General features: G+C 34.2%; 1 pseudogene; it reads left to right on the forward strand.

Moving 5' to 3' along the window:
* LOC133779805 (S-norcoclaurine synthase 1-like) overlaps window positions 1-13,823 on the forward strand; it is a 147,618-nt pseudogene that overhangs the window by 89,301 nt on the left and 44,494 nt on the right.

Raw genomic sequence — 13,823 nt, forward strand, 5'->3', positions numbered from 1 at the left:
TTTTGGGTTTACCTCAAAGATTTGCAAGATCAATCTAACCTCCACCGAAATACTATAGAACTCACTTCCCAAAGTGTTTGATAAGCTTATGATGTTTAAGCTTATAGTTTTTTTCCCAAACCAGGTGTTTACACTCTCACACACTCACTTAACACTAGCAGCTTCTGAACTTAGAGCAAAAGGTGAATAATGGCTGGGTACTAGGTCCTATTTATAGAGTTTGGGAATGAAAATATCTTGATTTTACTTGAATAAAAATAATGGCTTTTTAGGTGAAAATCATTTGAATAATCGTTCAGCAAAGGCTGAAGACTCGTTCAAAAGATGCTGGACTGTTGAAGAAGTTTGAATGGCTGAAAGGAAAAGAATTCAAAAACAATTGATCATATGCTGAAGGAGGCGATATATCGCCCCCTATAGCTGCGATATATCGGCACTCGCTGAATATTTAAACACGAAATTACACATTTTTAGCTAAGTTTGAATGGAGTAAACAACCTTGACTAAGCCCTCAACGTATTCAAAGCTGCTGACTGACCCTATAACATTCAAACTTTACTCCTTATTAAATTTAATCCTAAAAAATACTTAATCCTTAATTACCATTCATAACATGTGCTTAAAATCCTATTGGTTGATATCTAAACCTTATAGTATAATAAATATAATCCTTAATATCAGTCACATTAATCAAACCTTAGGTTAAACTTAATATCCTTAAACTATAGATTAAACTTAGAAAATCTATAAGTACTACTATGAGTGTCCAAATAATTCCCGGTCTGAACCAAAAATCCATAGTAACAAAGATAAGGCTATAAATACTATCATACTATTATCTATCTTAGCTAAGTAAAGTTCTTGGACTCTACAATAGCTATCCTCTGGACGAAAGGAGTGCCTTTCCTCCTGCCGTGGTCAATATGAGATGCTCTTCCCCCGACCAACTGTTGTACCGCCTGGTTAAGGGCATCTATCTGGGGCTGCACAGCGACAGGAATCAATGTGGCCTCTGTCGCTGGGGGGATGTTCTCGCCATGCCACTCGCGGTGATCGTTGAGTACATCTCTCAAATCCTCGTCCCTTCTCCGCTGCTCGCTAGCTCCGAGCCGGTTGAAGACTTTATTTTGTTTGGGCTGCCCCCCAGCATCTCGCCTGTTGGGTTGGTCATCTTGAGGTGGCTGGCTCCTGCCTCCACCTCTTTCTTCGTTCCTCCGACCGGCGTTTCCTTTTCTTGAGTCGGCCTCATTATAACCATGGTCATCTCTGAATCTTGATTGGCTATGGTGGAATCGACTGTTCCCTCGATTTCCATCCCGGGCTGAAGCGTGCCGAGCGTTAGAGGGTGGCCTGCGTTGGTCGTTATGTCCCCGTGCATTATCATGCCGTGGGGGACCTCGGACCGCAAAGCCTAACTCTGAGTTCCTCCTGTTAACAGGAGGATACTGACCTCTGTTCAGAAGGTTCGGCTCGTCGCCCCTATGGCGTCTAGGACTGCGAGGCTGATGCTCGGTCCTATTCTGCCTCTAATGCGGGGGATTGCCGCGACCACCTTGGGATGGAGGATGTGCTTCAGGGTCCAGTGGGACATCATCATGGGGCACCTGAGGCTACTCGGTCCTTTGCGGACTCGAGAGTTGGATAGGCGGACTAGGATTGGGTCCCCTGTGGGGTGGCCCATTCGCAGGTTGATCAGGCTGCGAGGCAGGTGCAGCCTGATTCCTAACCAATTGCAGGGCTGCCTCGAGGGCTGCCATGGCTTCGCTCTGGCGACAGTCCATCTCCGCCTGCCTCTCACTTAACTATGCGCGCTGCCGTTCAATCTCTTGCTGCTGCCGCGCCATGATTTCGGCAGCATTTCCTGACTGGCCCTCAGATTGGCCAGCTCTTCATGCAACACCCCCAGAGTACTCTTTAGTGTCACGTCATCCATTTCTTCCTCCTCAAAGTCCAAATGTGGCTCATCCTCAGCCATGCTTGCAGGAGGAGGAAGAGGCGGGTTTGATGGTGCAGCGGCGGCCGCATGTCCAGTTTTCCTTGCAGTTTTCGCCATTGGTTTTCTCAACGGTGATATACCAAGCTCTCAATGAAAGCACCAGAATGTTGACCCTGATTTTGGTCAACTGACACGGAGTCAAAATACACTTGATGTGGATGAATGCGTTGAAAAGAACGTGATGACGAAAATAATAAGAACACGATATTTTATAGTGGTTCGGCCCCAGGATCTGGTAATAACCTACTTCCACTTAGATTATTATTTATGGGAGAATCAAAGGAGTGATCAAAGAACTAGGGTTCAATGAGTTTCACCAACCTCTGAAGAACAATACAATATCTCGAATAGAATTTCTCTAGTCTCAAATAATTCGAAAGCCAAAAGTCCCTTCCTTGAGCTATCTTTCTCTATTTATAGGCTCAAGGGGGATTACATGAATTTGCTACAGATATTCTCTCCTAAATAATGGGATACTCAGGAGATTGTGGGAGTCAATTTCGGGATTTACAAAGATCTTTATAGAAACATCATGTTGCATGCGGAACCATCGACCGGACTGGTCGCAGGTTAGACTAGGCCGCCTACTGCATATAATGTGTCTTCTGGTCGATATCCTAGCAGAGTTCCTCCAAGTGTCAGCCACGTGTCCAGGAATCACTTGCCACGTCATCTATGCCGGTTTTTTGGATAACATTATTTAATTTAAAAATTTTAAATTCATTAAATTAAAAAATTGTGGTAGTTGTATTAAATGGCATAAATTATTATTGTTATTTTTTTTATTTCAACCCAATTATTTGTTTTTTCATTTTTTTAAATGCATTTAATTGGTCAAATTTGTAATTAAAATTATAGTGGTCGAAATTAATGGGTTATTTTTATTTAAAATATAATATTAAATTATAAAAATTGGTAGTTTCCAAAATTAATGGGTAAATGAATTAAAAAGATAATATTAAATTAAATGTGGTTACTTGATTACTGATTACATTTGGGAAGTAACAACGTATTAATTATTTTTTTTATTAAATTAAGAAAGTGTGGCTCTTGTATTAAATGACAATTTAATATTGTTATTTTTTCGGTATTTGTAAATAAATAAAAAATTCGTTTTTCATTATATGAATTTAATTGGTGAAATTTGTTATTAAAACATAGGTGGTCGAAATTAATGGGCATTTTTTATAAAAAAAATATTAAAATAATGTGAATGCATGATTAATGATTACATTGGGAAATTACCACGTATTAATTATTTATTCTTTCCATAATATTTTATTATTTATTTTAAAGGAATTCAGAATATTTTATTAAGAATGTGAAAGGTTGCAATGTTTCTTCATAACACATTCTATAAATATTATACCATATACCCTAAATCGATTGTTCTCTATATTTAAAAAAAAATATTAGTTTTACACATATTCAACAACAATGTCTGTCATCAACATTCAGATTCAACCTATTCAAAAAATGAAGAAAACTCTTCACCCTTTCATTCCAAAGATGTTGAAGTAGATTCTCCATTGAAGAAGATCAAGATTGAGAAGTTTAACAATGACATAGTGTAGAGTCCCAAAATATTTACTTAGCTAGCTAGATAGTAGTAGTAGTTAGTATTAGTTAGTATTAGTTAGTAGTATGTTAGTTACCGTGGATTTTGGTTCAAGTCGAGACTTAGTTGAACACTCGTAGCAACACCTATAGATTTTATAAGTTTAACCTATAGTTTAAGAATATTAATTATAACATAAGGTTTGATTAATATAACTGATTATAAAGATGTCATTTATTATACTATAAGGTTTAGATAGAACTAATAAGATCACGACACTTGTCGTGTGCATGTTTATTAAGGATTTAAGTATTTTGATGAATAGTTTAATTAAAAAGAAAGATCTAGAAGCTCTAGAACCTTCCAACAGCTGTTAGGATCGTATTATGACTCAGTCAAAGTTGTTTATCCAATTCAAATTATGCTGAAAAAGTGCAATTACGTGTTTAATATATTCACGTATGCCGATATATCGCATCAGAGAGGCCGATATATCGCCTACGGAAGATACGAAAAATACGCCGACTTTGCATGAACGAAAACACGAGCCTGTGATATGCTGGTTGGGGCGATATATCGCCTACCCTAGGCGATATATCGACTCCAGTGGCCTGTTTTTAAACTTCGTAGAAACCGAGCTTGATTCATTCCTTAACCTCTTGACTTGCCTCTAAACGATTTTGACCGAGTCTTGGGCACTTGTTGAATGAATATTAAAATATATTTTAATTAATATTCATTATTTTATTCAAGCTAAAAGGATATATTTTCACTCCTTGAACTCTATAAATAGGACCTAGTACCCAGCCATTTCTCTCATTCTTCAAGCTGTGTTCAGAGCCTTCAAGCTGCTAGGGTTACTATAGAGTGATACACTTTGGTTTGGGATAAAAGCTTTATCATCTTAAGCATTATAAACACTTAGGAAGTAAGATATAGTGTGTTTTCAATATCGAGTGTAGATCTGTTCTAGTACATCCAAAGGTATTCCTATTCTTAAGTTCATTTCTATATGGTTCTTTAGTTTTCTTTACTCAAATCCTAACTTGTTGTTTTCGATTCTTGCTTAGGTATTTAAGTTCTTTGAACTTAAGGTTTCTTTATGGTAAGCTTCTTCTTGGTGGTTTAGTTCTCTTCTTTATCATCTCTTCTCTTTAGAAATACTCACCATTCTTATTGTTGGTTTTAGGAGTGTTCCAAATCTCATCCTTGTTCTCAAATATCTCGGTGTTGGTAAGGAAAATAGGATAGATTTTATGTGCTTATATGTTATGTTATGTTATGTTATGTTATGTTTTGTTAAGTTATGATATGTTTATGTTATGATATGTTTGTGTAATGATATGTGTATTTTATATGTATATTTATAGAATTCCTTGGGCATATGACTTGCTTAGATAACAAGCATATGACTTGTTCAGGTACAAAGCCCCAAGAATATAGTCCTTGGGCATATGATTTGTTTAGATAACAAGCCCCATAAATTTATATGACTTGTTTAGATAACAAAGCCCTACAAATTTATGGGCATATGATTTGCCTAGCTAGCAAGCCCCAAGAAGTATGATGGTCATTGTAATAGATGTTTTTATAGTCATATGTTTTATAGTATACCTTCATGATATAGTCTTATGTTTATGGTTTATGTTATATGTTGTTAGTATATTTTCCTTGTTTGGCATTAGGCTCACTCCTTTATTCTTAGTGTGATGCAGGAAATTTAGATACGGAGGTGGAAGGATTCTTGGTGGCTTGGCTTGTGTGTTGAGGGTGAATGGAATGGATGGGTTGCGTGTCGATCGAGGATGACGTTTATTTTAGTCTTTTAAATTATGTTTTGTTGTAATTCCGCAACAAGTTTTTGAAGTTATGTTTTATGTTTTGTAAACAATGGGATCCCATACCATGTCACATTTTATATTTTTACTCTCTATTTTGTATTAGTACAATATTTTGGGTTTTCAATAAAGATATGTTATTTATTATGATTGTATCAAAATAGTAGCTATGTCTAGTAGTTTTAATGGTCCAAGGTCTTAGAAATAGTTGGGTCATTACACATAGAGTCTCCATTGAAGAATATCAAGATTGAGAAGTTTAGCGATGATGAGAAAGATGTGAATCCACTTGATGCTCAACTAAAGTACAATCCAAATGGAATATATTTCGATATTATGTTCTAAAAATTTGATGAAAATTTCAGTCGTCTACTTGAATTGAAGAACATCATGGATGAATTTGTTCGAGAGATGACAAAATGTGCAATTGCGATAAAAACTTTGCATGGATCAATGACCAACTATTTTGACACAAGGTGTGGAAGAAATATTTGAAGGAGAAGGAGAATAAGAAGACAAAGAAGAATGAGCATCTGTAAAAATGCTTAATTTTTTTTTTTAACTTAATGTTTGTGTGTGGTTCAATGTCTTCAAGTCTTACCTATAATGATTTTATATTATTATGTTTAAATTTTTTTATGGACGTTTTCTTATTAGGGTTTGTTATGAATAGAAACTTTTATTTCTTTTTGGGTCTTCAAATAAAATCTTATTAATAATGTTATAATTAATAAATTTGTTAGAGTGAAATTGTCCCTTTGTTAAAAAAAAATTATTGTCGAAATTATGGAAAAATATGAAATTAATTAAATTAACATTTTTTGGGAAAAAATGAAGAGTTGTATTGATTCATTTTACCTATAATCAAAGTAATTTGGCATAAATCAAAGTAGTTTTTTTTTAATTTTCGGATAAAATGGGTATTTAATTTTTTATTTCTTTTAATAACACAATTCTTGATTTCAATTAATTCCCTATTTTCAAGGTAAAGAATATCGATAGTTGTCTTAGGTATTGGTTATGATATAATATTATCAATAAATGTTCATTTATTGATAATATAATAGAACATTTGAATAGTTGTATTTTTTTTTTTTGTAGTTTATGGGAAAAAATTTGAAATTAATGGGAAGTTGAACAATTGTATTTTTTTAATATTCGAAATAATAGAATACTAAAATTGAACATTTGTGTTTGTTAATGAGAAATTAATTAAATGAACATTTTTTGAGGAAAAATGAATAATTGTATTGATTCATTAACCTACAAATAAATGTTATTCTTCTGTATATATCCACACAATATTTTTTCTCTCCTCACAATATCTTTCTCTCTACTACATAGTTTATAATATGAATCATTGTGAAGATGATAAGCGAGCCATGGTGTAGAGTCCAAGAACTTTACTTAGCTAGTTAGATAGTAGTAGTAATAGTAATAGCTAGTAGTAGTTATAGTATGTTTATTACTGTGGATTTTGGTTCAAGCCGAGACTTAGTTGGAAACTCCTAGCAATAGTTATGGATTTTATAAGTTTAACCTATAGTTTAAGAATATTAATTATAACATAAGGTTTGATTAATATTGCTTGTTATTAATATGATAATTATTATAACCTAAGGTTTAGATAGAGCCAATACGAATATGACACTTGTCATGAGCATAGTTATTCCTAAGGTTTAGATAGAGCCAATAGGATTATGACACTTATCAATTGCATGATTATTAAGGAATTATTATTTTAATGATAAAATAAAGGAAATATAAGACTTAGTCTTCATCATAATCTGTTAGGAGCATGACATTTGTGACAATTTTATTTATTTGTGGATTAGGTTGTTATTTAGATAATTAAATAGATTTTTTCGTAACTTTAGGGTACTGTAACTTCCGACCTATTTTTAACCTAGTTATGTTATGAATTTCGAAAAATAGTATTTCTAAAAAGTTGTAGATAATTGAATTATCTTTCTAACAGTATAAAGATAGTCTAAATTGGAGTCCTACAGCTTCAGTTATGTTGATTGTACTGCAGGTGAGTTTAGAGTTACGAGATTTAGGGAGTTAGAAGTTAGGATTCTATTTGTTTTTATTATTTTTGTTTTTAAAAATCAAGCTTGGACTTCTTAAACCTCTCTCTGAACAATTTGACCAAGTCCTAAGCCTTTGGCTGAAGAGTATTCAAATATTTTCAATTAAATTCATTTTTTTTATTCAAAGCCAAAAAGAAGATTTTTATTCCTAGAACTCTATAAATAGGACCTAGCCCCAAGCCTTTTCATTCATTCTTCAAGCATTGATCAGAGCCTTCCAGGTGATAGTGAGACTATAGAGTGATAAACACTTGGGTTGGGGTTATAAGCTTTATCATTCTAAGCTTATTAGACACTTGGGAAGTAAGGTTCATAGTGTGTATTCGGTTTCGAGGTGTAGTTCGGTCATAGCGATTTCAAAGGTGTTCCTATTCTTAGTTCCTTTTCTGTATTGTTTCATTAGTTCTTATAGTTTTTCTCTACTCAAATCCTAACTCAGTATTCTTTATTCTTGATTAGGAACCTAAGTTCTTTGAACTTGAGGTTCTCGTTGGTAAGTATCTTCTCGATGGTTTAGTTCATTCTTTTCATCTCTTTTCTTTTAAAATACTCATCTCTCTATTAATGGTTTTTAGGAGTGTTCCAAAATCCCGACCTTGTTCTCATCATCCTGATATTTTTGGTAAGGAAAATAGGATAGTTCTTATGTGATACGTGCTATGTTTATATAAAAGTGTTATGATTATGCTATAGTAAGATTTTATGTGTATGATATATGTATGTTTGGGGCTTATAGTTGTTATATAGCAAACCCTATCATATTTATGTTTTGGGGCTTATAGTTGCTATATAGCAAACCCCAATAGTTAAATGTTTTTGGGGCTTATAGTTGCTTGACTAGCAAACCTCATTGTAGTCTGAGGCTTATAGTTGCTTAGTTAGCAAACCCCAATAGTTACCATGTACATGGGTTAGAATTATGATATATGTGTTATAGTATATGATAGATGTTCATAGTTTATGTGTATGATTATGTTTCATGCTTGTAGTAGATTTTCCTTGCTGGGCATTAGGTTCATTCCTTTATGTTTTATATGTGCAGGAAAATAGTTATGGCAGCGGGAAGATTCTTGGAAGCTTCGGAATGTGTATTGAGGGAGAATGAAATCGGTGGACTGCGCGAACGATTCGAGGATGAAGTTGTTTAAGTCTTTTAAATTATGATTTTTATGTATCTACGCACTTAATATTGTAACCATTTTATTTAAGATTTAAGTTATGCTCTATTTTATTTTCAAAATAATGGGATCTCATATCCTACTATGAATTTTATGTATTTTAACTCTTTACAGTTTTAATAAAGTTATGGTTATTTCATATATATGTTTTCTTATGATTAGTGTCTGTGTATAGTAGTTATTAATGGTCCAAAGTCTAGAATAGTTGGGTCGTTACACATGGATTTGAAGAGAATATTTTATGATTCCATTTAAGAATCAAAGATAGAAAAACTTCAAAAAGAGTTCGAATATATGGAACTCTACTTAAATGAAGAAATCATGAAGGAAGAGTCTACTGATTTGAATAAGAATAAATTTCCCAACAGTTATAGGAGGAGGATGAGAAAAGAGTATGCCACAATGATTCTCCAAAATCTCACGAATGAGTTACCACATTGGAGGATGCAGCAATATTTACTTCATGGGAAGACCAAAGATACATGTGGTCGAAACATTGAATATTTGATGAAGTCTACAGATGTAGTGATGACTCAATTACAAGGTGAAAACAAATGGTAAAACTATTTGTGATGAATCAAAAAATAATTTTAGTAACCTTGACATCGTTGACCTTGGAGATACACTCAACAAGAAGTTTAAGCGACCCAACAACCATTTCTCTAAAGTAATGGAAGATCAAGATTAATTAGGTCTTCAATGTTACAAACAATTAAGTTTTTAAATTTTGATTTTAATATTGTATTGGAAAGTTTAATTTTTTATTTTTGCTATAATGTTTAGTTATTGTTGGAATATTTTTCTTCAAATTGTCAAAACTTTACAAAACTAATAGTTATCCATTATATTTTTGTAGATAAAAAGTCATTAATTAGTTGTCATTTCAAAAATAAATTCTGAAAATTTTGAAATAATATAAATTCTTCCCTTAATCATATATTCATATTAATATTTAAGAAAAATTCGAAAATTTATTAACTATTCCTTTGATAATTCAAAATTCCCAACTGTACATTATTATTAATTGCGAAATTTAAATTTGTATTTTATTATGTAATATAGAAAGTTTTATTTTGTATTTTTGTTTTAATGTTCATTTATTGTTAGAAAAATCAATAGTCATCCATTATTTTAGAGTGCATACAAAATCATTAATTAGTTGTCATTTCCAATAGAATTTTTTAAATACTCAACTTCCAAATTATATTTAAAAAAATATATATAAAAATTTCTATTTTCAAAATAATATTTTTTATATTTAAATATTATGTGCGTGTATCACTAAGTTTAATATGTTCAATTTCAATTTGGTAATACACTATTTTGAACTAAAACCCTAAAGACATTTATTATAATTTAATAAGTTAAAGAAATTAAAAAAAAAAATATTGCAAAAAAAAAATCTAAATTAGTACATTGGAAATGACATAAACTTACACCAAATAATATTTAAATTACTAAATTGGAAATTAAACAAACTTATTTCTTCCAACAATATAGCAATACAAAAGTAAACCAAATTTCTATTCCATATCTCCTTGATTATTGATTACATTACTACTAACAATGATATCATCATTTTGGTCTTCAGATCTTTGAGATTCTTCACATAGTTGATGTGCAAAACAATAATAATAATTCAGATAAACATATACCAACCAAATAATGTTTCTTACCATAAAATTATGAAATTAATTAAAATATATCAACTAGACGACGACAAAATTGATGGATAATATTATTTCAACCATTTAACCTATCTCTAAATTTAAGGAACTTTGTTACCAAAATATTTTACAAACCAACAACTATTGTGAGCAAAGTTACTTTTGTCACCCCAACTTGTAAACAATAAATTGACTTAAAATTTTGAAAATAACTAAAATTATAATAATAATAATAAAAATAATACATACACATTTTACATGGTCAGGAATTCGAAAGTTCCCTTTGTTTACATCTGATGGTATATTAATAGTCATTGCATCACAATCCTCATCAGGTATGACAAAACTCCATGGTTGAATAGGAACATCATAGTCTACGAGATCACAATCGTAGACACATATATAGATATGAAGATATTACATTGCAAAAAGAACAATAAGACTCACTATGAAGACAACGTCGAGTTCTACTTTCGAACATTGAAGAGGATGACTCCAAACTTTTCATAGGATATCGATACCGACAAGCGCGATCTAAAAGCAATTTGGAACACTTGGAAGATATTACCTTGCAAAAAGAACAATAAGACTCATTATGAAGACAACGTCGAGTTCTACTTTCAAACATTGAAGAGGATGACTCCAAACTTTTCATAGGAGATCGATTCCAATGAGCGCGATCAAAAAAAATTTGGACCTGATTCGATTAGGAGACAATGAGTTCTCATAAAAAATTGTCTCTTCTTTCCAACTCTTCCTTCTAAATCCTTAGATCTACTTCTTTTGTTCTTCAACTCCTTCCCCTCTCCTCCAATGGGTTTTCTCTCTCTCCCTCTCTATCTTTTTTCCCTACACGATTTTTTTTCTTGTTCTTCTTTCTCTCCTTCACATGCTCACAAAATTTGTGGTGAAAATCTATTTTTTATGTTTTTTTTTTACTTTGAATGAAGAAGAACAAGAAGAATAATAGAGAGCTAGTACATTTATTATGAAACCCTAATTTTTTAATTTTAAATTAAGTTAAAATATTGAAAAGATAGCATACCTCTTGTTGGTTGGAAACACCACTTCTAATGGCAAAAAAAAATTAAATTTCAAAATTAATGCCCAAAAAAAAATCTATGCCAAAAAAAAATATTTACATGTTGGTAGCTTGATGTACTTAGTCTACTACATGCCATGTTAGCATATTTGCACATCTATTTAGATACACAAGTGTAGACTTGTACGATAAGGAAATGGAGAGTGTCTGAGAATGTTCAAGAATTGGCTTCAAAGAAATCCCACCTTGCTATCTCCAGCCTGAAGCCGAAGTCGATCCAGTTCTATTGTAGAAACACTTCAGCTGCCAATAATCCATATGACCAAACTACTTTGATCATCAACATCCATCGCACCATGATAAATTGGAAAAACTCCATTTAGCTTGTAAAGACCGGGGATTCTTTCAGGTATTCTCACACAGCTTAAATCTATAATAACAAAACATTATTAAAATTCAGTTGTAGGGTCTTAGAGGAACTCATTGAGAATATGAAAATTGATATAGAAGTGTTTACCGAGATTTTCGGAAACTATATTAATAAAAAGTAAGCGAGATTAATGATTATGGAATTTAGAAGATATAAACAAGGTTTTTATGTGGTTGGGGCGTTAATGAGCCTTAGTCCACGAGACAGTTGTATTAGAGCTTGGAAAGTCTTTTACAATGGAGTTTCTCTCTATGTTTTAGCAGAATAACTGTATACAAGCCAAAGAGATCCCCTCTCCAGTGCTCTGTCACCTGTATTTATAAGCTCGCAGGAGCACTGGGCTTAGGCCGAGCATGACCCAGGCCCAACAAGGATATAAATACCCTTGGCTTCTCTGTCGGAAGCCCAATACAAACGGATAAAAATACAAAAGACTAAGAATGATCAAAGCCCACTGGGACAGCCCAAGACCTATATTTTGCCCGACAAAATGGGGCTTTTGTTCTGGGCATTCCGAGTTACGAGGTAGATTCAGGGGACAAAATCAGTCAGTGTACTAGCAGCGCATGTTTGAAACAGCGGCGTGCAATCCCGAGGTGGCCTTTTCCGCAGGTGAAAAGTGGGGACAGCCCCCACGCGTCATGGGGCGGCTTAAGGGTCACGGATGCCTTTTCCTGCCAACCTGGGGGACTTGACCTGGGTTCATTTACCTCTGTCCCTCTTCGTTTACCGTAGGCCCAGATCATTTACCAGGCTCCGAGACCGTTTTGCGTACACTTCGACTGTAACCCCAACTAGCTATACGTCTCCCGGATGATCGTCCCGGATCATCTTTCCTGGACACCGTCCGGGTCTAGATCCACACTTGGATCGTCGTTCCTGGTCATTCCCCTGCCAAGCAGGCCTGGGCTGGGCCCAAATCCAATTGCCCAGACAGTGGGCCTGGACCACCGTCCCAGGCCCAAGCAGGAAATGGGGATAACATTTACCCCCAAGCCTTCGCCAGGGTCCGCGAGGTGGAGGCTTGCCTTGCTCCCGGATACTCCACGGTTGCCTTCCCAGTTCTTGCTTAGAATCGTGGGTCCGCGGCGAGGGGCAGTGACGCTGGGCGCACGCGGAGCCCGGACCATTTACCAATGTCTGGGTCCATGTACTGAAGTCCTATTTCATGGTGAGGGATACATGTGTCGGCAAGCGACTGCTGCAATGATGTCACTTGATCTCGAGAGGGCACCTAACCACCTCAAGGGTCGCTAGGCCTAGGCTAGTGCGTTAGCACGGATTTCGAAGCATCCCATCCGCACGAGGGTCCTTCATTAATGCTTCTGCGTTGAGGTGGACCGTATGATGGGGCGACCTTTGAAATTCCCCTCTCCTGGGACGTTGGATTGAAATGGTGAGGATCCAGCTCTCGAGTGCTCATTAATACCCCTGCACGATCTTGGACCGTCCGATGGGGGAATTTCTATCTGCTGGATCAGAGACCAGGATTTGGGTCTCTATAAATACTCCTCGGACATTCATTTGAAACTTTTACACTCTCGAGCCATTTTAAGAACTGAGGATCTGTTTATGTCCGATCTCGCCGACGACATTAATACTCCGTAGGAGGCCCCCCGTGTTAGGAATGTGTCCTAAAAGCATGTAAATACTTTTGTTTTTCTGTGAATAAATAAATACAATGGTTCATTATTATTGTTATATTTAGATTGTTAAATTATTGTTTGAATAATTTTGTAAATATCAGAAAAATTCCATATTCATTATTGACGATGTAATCTTGTATTAGTACGAGAGAATTAAGATCACATGAATGAATAAAAATAATCAACAACAACAAATTAAAGTTATGGAATTCTTTAATTGGAGTTGTAAGTACGGTTTACTGAGTATCATAATGATACAAATAATCTAGATTCGGATTATTGATGTGGAAAGACATCTCGGTAAAGGTGCTTTATATAATATGATTATATATGACATGGACCGATATGAGTTAAAGTCTTTATCCAAAAACCACT

Source organism: Humulus lupulus, chromosome 5, assembly GCF_963169125.1.
Source record: "Humulus lupulus chromosome 5, drHumLupu1.1, whole genome shotgun sequence".
Lineage (NCBI taxonomy): Eukaryota > Viridiplantae > Streptophyta > Magnoliopsida > Rosales > Cannabaceae > Humulus > Humulus lupulus.